Genomic DNA, 6,528 nt, shown 5'->3' on the forward strand with positions numbered 1-6,528 from the left:
GCCTGGAGCACCCCCTCAGCCGGCACTGGGGTACGGCCCGGCCCCCCCAGCCCCGGGGGCACACTGCCAGGGGGGCTGGGGGGGAAAGGGGGACACTGGGGGCCACTGGAGGGAGTTTGGTGGGTGCTGGGGGTGATGGGAGGGGGGTGGGAGGGTCCTGAAGGGTCTGGGAGGAGCTGGGTGGGATCCCTAAAGGGTCTGGGAATGGACTGGCAGGAGGTTTCAGGGACCCCTGGGTGGGTTGGGAGAGACTGGGCTGGGGTTTGTGGGTTCTCTGGGAGGTTTTGGGGGTGCTGACCCCCCCGGCTCCCCCCAGAGATGCCACCGGACACCGTCCGCAGCAAGATCCTGGTGGGGGTCGGGGGCTTCGTCTTGGGCTTGGTCTTCCTGGCGCTGGGGCTCGGCTTCTACCTGCGGGAGAAGGTAAAGGGGGGTCTCCGGGGGTCGTGTCCCCCCCCTTGCTCTCCCACAGCCTCTGGGCCCCCCCTGCCCCCCCAGCCCTTTTGCTCTCACCCCCTTTTCTCTCCCCACAGAGCTCCTGAGCCACCGGCGGCCGCAGCCCCTCCCCGTGGCCTCGGGCCCAGCCGGGACCCCCCCAAACCCTGCGCTGATTTGGGGGGGTCGCCTGTCCCCCCCTTCCCTGCATTTCTTCCCACACTAACCAGCTGTTCCCAGTGTTCCCAGTAAAGCTTCTTAGTGCTCTGCAGTTCTGGTTATTTGGGAGAAGTGGGGGAGCTCTGAAACTCCTGGGAACGGGGTGGGTTGGGCACTCCTAGTTCCTGAAATTTTGGAAAAGAGGGGTTTGGGCACATCCATTGTCTGAAAAAGACAGGAACAAGGGGGTTGGGAATATTCAGACTCCAAAAATCTTGGGAACATGGGGGTATTGTCTCTCCTAGACCATAAAAATCTCAGAAACTGGGAGGTTGGAGCACTCCCAGACCTAAAAATATCTGAAAAGAGGGGTGTGCTGGTTTAAAGGTAAACCAGGAGGGGAAATGAACTCAACTCAAAAGAGAGATTATAAGTCAGAATAACAATTTAATAAAATAATACAGTAAGTACAATTATATAGACAAACAACTGGTTTTAACCCACAAAACCCAAATGTATAACCCAGCACCCTGGGGCAGGAACAGAGTGGGGTTCTTTGGGCCCCCTGAGTCCAAAGGAAAAGGAGAGGGGGAAAACCTGTTGGTCGAGGGTGATGGTTGCAGTCTGGTTGAAAAAGGTGGTCTCAGTCTGGTTGAGAGCGGTGGTCTCAGTCTTCCTCTGGATCCCACGAGTGGTAAAAAGGTTCCAAAACTCCAAGTTTATATATTCTCCAGTTGAGGCAGGAATGCTCAGTCCTTCCCTCAGGGCAGGGAGTTCCACACTGGGTGTGAGGACAGGAGCACCCTCCTATCCCACAGGCCTCTGAACACCCAGTTTACAGCCTGAGGGGTCAGGGCTGCTCTGGGCAGAGGGTGTAAATGCTCTGTTGATAACAGTTCCTGGGAAATGGCATGGAAGGCTCTAGAATACACAGGTTTGGGTTACACCCATCCAGTGATGAACTGGTCCCAGCTGTTCTAACTAGGACAGTGCTGCCTTCAGAAACCCCCCCAGAAATGCTTTTCTGAGCCTCTGGGCTGGACACAGGCACAGTCTGACCTTGAACCCAAAGGAAACAAATTCCACGGCTTTGGCTGGAGCCCATGGATTTAGAGGCACATTCTTTGCTCTCTGTAAGTGCAGTGGCCAAATTCAGTTCCCGTTTGTCTTTGGCCTTTCTAATTTTCCCCCTACATGACCTGGCCACATCCTTGTGTTCTCCCAAGTTTCCTGCCCCTCCTTCCAGAGGTGAGACACTCTCTTTTTAACCCTGAGTTCCAGCCTGAGTTCTCCCTTTAACCAAGCTGTGCTTTTTGCCCCCTGGCTTGTCTTAGGACACATGAGCACAGCTCCTGGAGCTTGAAGATTTCATTCTTAAAGCACCTCCAGCTTTCCTGGACTCTTTTGTTCTTCAGGACTGACTCCCAAGGGACTCCACCCATCATTCTCCCAGGAAAGCCAAAGCCTGCCTGCCAGGTGTCCAAGGGGTCAGTTCTGCTGCCCCCTCCTTCCTTCCCCCACAATGGAAAACTCCCTCATTTTGTGTCCCTGTGCCCCAGATGGCTCTGACCACACCTCACCCACCAGTCTCAGAATCATGGAATGCTTTGGCTTGGGAGGGGCCTTAAAGAGCATCTCAGCACCCTCAGAGTCAAGAATTCCTTCCTACTGTCTCCTTGAACCCTTCCCTCTATCCGTGTGAAGCCACTGCCCCTTGTCCTGTCACTCCAGGCCCTTGTCCAAAGTCTCCCTCCATCTTTCTTGTTGGCTCCCTTCAGGCACTGCAAGGCCACAATTAGGTCACCCCAAAGCCTTCCCTTCTCCAGCCTGAACAATCCCAGTTTTTTCAGCCCTGAGATATTTCTGAACCTCCCAGAATCCAGGGGCCATTGTGACCCTGCAGGGCCTTATGGCCCCAAAGGGACCCTGTTCCACTGCGGATCCTCACGGAACAAAAGGAACACTGGGACACTGTGAAACCCTGTGGAATCAGGAGCCATTGGGACACTGCAGGAACTCCTGGAACCAAGGAGCTGTTGGGACACTGCAGGAACTCCTGGAACCAAGGGGCCATTGGGACACTACAAAGCCTCATTGAAGCCAAGGAATTCCAAGACTGTGCATCCTCATGGAACCAAGGGGCCACTGGGATATGCGGGGTCATGGGACCAAAGGATTCCTGAGACATTTTGGAACCCCATGGAATCGAGGGGCCATTGTGACATGTGGGGCCTCCTGGAAGCAAAGGAACCCTGAGAAGTTTTGTGGGAACAAGTTAAGGCAGCAGCAGCTGCATTCAGTTAATTGGGATCAACAAGGAGTGTTTTGGCCTTGACTGGTGTTTCCGATCCAGAGAGTGGAAACCCCCTTGGAACGCTCTGCATGGCAGCCTGTGTTTTTCTCTGGTGTCTGAACACAGCCAGCACATGAGGGGAGGGAATGTGTGGGATCAGGGCACTGCTTTGGGGCGATTTGGGAATTCTGGTGGACTAAAAGACAAACCCCAGGCACTGTTTCCAAAGGAACCCCAATGAAAGGGGGACACCGGAAAGATGGGCAGACAGGTCCCAAAATGGAACTCTGTGTGTGCAGCCTCATTTTCTCCTTCAGCCCCATCTCTGGTGGCCCCGAGGTGCGACCTGAGCTCCGGGACACTCTCCCAGCACCCGCCACTCAACGGAGGTGGGAAGTGCCGGTGTTCATCCCGTGGGAACGGGACAGCGGAGCCCACGGCACAGGAATCTGTGGAGCCCTGTAGGAACAATGGGCAGGGAATTTCCCGAGAACACGGGACTTTGCAGGAAGATTTTGCAACAGGTCTGGAATGCAGCAGGACAGAAGGTTATGGATGAGCAATAGGGATGAGCAAGGAACATTTCCTTTGATGCAGCCGTGGAGAGTAACAGAGCCTGATGTAGGGACAAAGGGACAATGATGGCAATGTTCTATTTCAATTTGGACACCTTGAAAATGCATCTTTTAGACTTGTTGGAGGACGTCTTCGGGGAGAAGGAGGATGTGTTCCCTGCCGTTTGTATCTGCTCTGCTGCTCAGCCTATTGATATCCCCGCTGACGGGGCTTTAGGGCCTCTGCTGAGGGCTCTGTCTCCTACCTTGACTCGTAGGAATCTCCCTGCAGTGGGGGGGTCTCTCTCCTGCCTTTAATGGTGCTCATTTACCTCTGGTGGGGGTTTTCCACCCCCGTCCTTCCTCATGACACTTTTGGGAATCGGGGCTGCTTTTGGCTGCGGCCGCGCCGGGGCTGTGCCAGGGCTGGATGGCTGAAGAATGGACACAGCCCTAGAACCGTTGGATCTCCTGGATAACTGAAGTGCCTCTAAGGGAAGGTGCCCGGCCTGCCTGCCCCTCCTGCCCAACACCAGCTCCATCTCCTGCTCCTGCCCAGCGGCTTCCCAGAAATCCAGGGCTGGGTGTGGATTGAACGCTATGGCAAGGGACAGGACAAAGCTGCTTCATTTCCAGCCTTCATGTCTCAGTGTTTGTGATCTTGGGAATCCTCATGAACCTGGAACAATGGCAGATTATCTGCTGTCGTAAGATATGTACCTGGAGATTGTTTTGATGTGTGTTTGAATCTTCCTTGAAAATACAACTGATAGAAGACAATGGGAAATAAAAGAAAAAAGGGAAAAAAAGGAAAAAAAAGAAAATAAAAAGAAGAAAAGGAAGAAAAAAAAGAAAAAGGGGGAAAAAGAGAAAAAAAAAGAAAGAAAAAACAGAAAAAAAAGAAAAAAACAGGAAAAAATGAGGAAAAAAAAGAAGAAAAAGAGAGAAAAAAAGAAAAAAGAAAGAAAAAAGAAAAAAGGAGAAAAAAGGAAAGAAGAAAGAAAAAAGAAAGAGAAAAAAAAGCAGAAAGAAAACAAAAAACCCATAAATGTGGTCTTATCACTTGTGCCTATCCCAGGTGCAAGAAATGTGTGCTCTGTATTAAAAACCATACTTTTTAAACAAAAAAGGGGGAACGTGACACCCCAAGTAGACAAAGCTGTATTTACCCCTAGTTTTTTGAATTTGAATCAACAAGTATTGAACAAAACCCCACAAGAAGACACCCAATGACAAGGTGCTCTCGAGTGCTCAGTGTGGGGAAGGGCTGTGCTTGTGCTCTGGCTCCCACAGGACCCTGCTGGCTTCCAGCCCCTCTGATGGAACCTTATCCTGAGTGGATCCAGCCCTCAATCCGACCCTGCAGATGCAGAGCCTGTCCCTCAGGAATCCTGGGAGCAGGCAGGGAATGCTGAGCAGAGCAAGCCCTGCCCGATGTCCCATGGGGAAGACACTGTTCTAGGGGGAATTCACTGGGTCTGCCAACTCTTACTGACTGGTTAATGACTCAGCCCTGGTGTGTCCCTGTCACTCAGACCCTTCTTGGCCACACCTGACGTTGTGATTCGTGTGACTGACAATACCTTTAACACCCCTGTAAGTGACCCTTGTTATTTTAGTTGTACCACAGATCAAAATGTACCTGCCCTCCATTTGTCATTAATAATTCCCATGGGCAGAAGAGCCAAACTGTGGCTCCCAGGGAACCTAAACAGAAGCTGGGAGGATGAGGCAGGATTGAGGAAACTGTGAAATCCAGCAATCCTCAGTGGATGGCTGATTGCTTGGATCATCTCTGCAGCAATCCCGGCTCCTGCTGCACTGGCCATTCAGTGCAGGCCAGGCCTGCAGTGCCAGGGGATGGGCACTGTGGCAGCACCAGGAGCAGGGGTTTAATGATCTGCCTGGTTTCAATATTCCAAGTCCTCTGGGAGCGCATGGGACAAGCCCGAAGACAAGGAGCCGGGTCCTGCCCCTCTTGGCCGTGAACTCTGCGTGTCCAAACAGAACAGGGGCAGAGGTGGGACCAAGTGGAGTCACTCTGCACCTGCCCTGAGTTCATGGGAATCCAAAGGGAGGATGGACCTTGGCTGAGTGCTTGGAGAGAGAGAAGGTTGTTTCCCCAAGTGCAAATGCACTTGAACCAGCCTGCATGACCAGCCTGTGTTTTTCTCTGGTGGCTGAACACAGGCAGCACATGAGGGGAGGGGAATGTGTGGGATCAGGGCACTGCTTTGGGGCCATGCTGGGAATTCTGGTGGACTGAAAGACAAACACCGGGTGCTGCTCACGAAGGGACAGGAATAAAAGGGGACACCAAAAAGGGTCAGGGGACAGGTCCTGAAATGGAACTCTGTGTGTGCAGCCTCATTTTCTCCTTCAGCACCCACAGGAGAGGGGGCAAAAAGTGGGTGTTGGGACCCCAAAACTGTTCAGGGGGGAAAATGGAGATTGAGGGGACAATGGGAGAGTAGAAGGAACAGGGAGAGGGGTGGAAAAGGGGGGGTGGTCTGGAGGGATGGATGGTCCCATGGGGGTCTTTGGGCACAGGGGGGTTGGGAAAGGGGGGTGGTCCCCCTGAGCTCCCAACTTACTCTGGGTGCTGGGGGCTGCTGGATCCAATCTCAGCCTTGCATTGTGCCAACAGTTGACATTTAGAGCAATTCCAGAGGGGTGACTGAACCACGTTTGTCCCCCAGGCTTTAATGATGGCAAATCAGATCTATTGATAGAAAATGAATTATTTAGGGTTACAAATCATCAGATAAAAGATCTTCATCAGAATTATTTACTGCACAATATATACACTAAAACTACCAGTAGTACAGGATAAGATAGGACAGGGCACTACACTAAAGCAATTGTTGAAGCAATTCTACTAAAGCTGGCAAACAAGCAATAATTATTAATTAGAGATGGATGGAACTCCCCCAGACCAGCGCTCGTGGGGAGATCTCTGCTCTCAACCTCCAGGAGTGACCTTGGGGGGTCCCCAGCCAAGGCAGGATTCTCCACACACCCTCCAAGGAGGGTTCTGTTGGAAAAACCTGCCCCTGGGAAAGGGGACTGGCCCTTTCTGGTATAAAC

General features: G+C 52.4%; 1 long non-coding RNA gene across 1 annotated transcript; it reads left to right on the top strand.

Moving 5' to 3' along the window:
• LOC113981356 lies at positions 1-583 on the top strand. The gene is made up of 3 exons (XR_003538386.1): positions 1-30; positions 317-423; positions 534-583. It is a non-coding gene; the product is annotated as an uncharacterized LOC113981356 (long non-coding RNA).
• The last annotated feature ends 5,945 nt before the right edge of the window (positions 584-6,528 follow it).

The sequence above is a fragment of the Neopelma chrysocephalum genome, unplaced genomic scaffold (assembly GCF_003984885.1).
Source record: "Neopelma chrysocephalum unplaced genomic scaffold, ASM398488v2 Primary Assembly neopelma1_96496, whole genome shotgun sequence".
Taxonomy (NCBI): domain Eukaryota; kingdom Metazoa; phylum Chordata; class Aves; order Passeriformes; family Pipridae; genus Neopelma; species Neopelma chrysocephalum.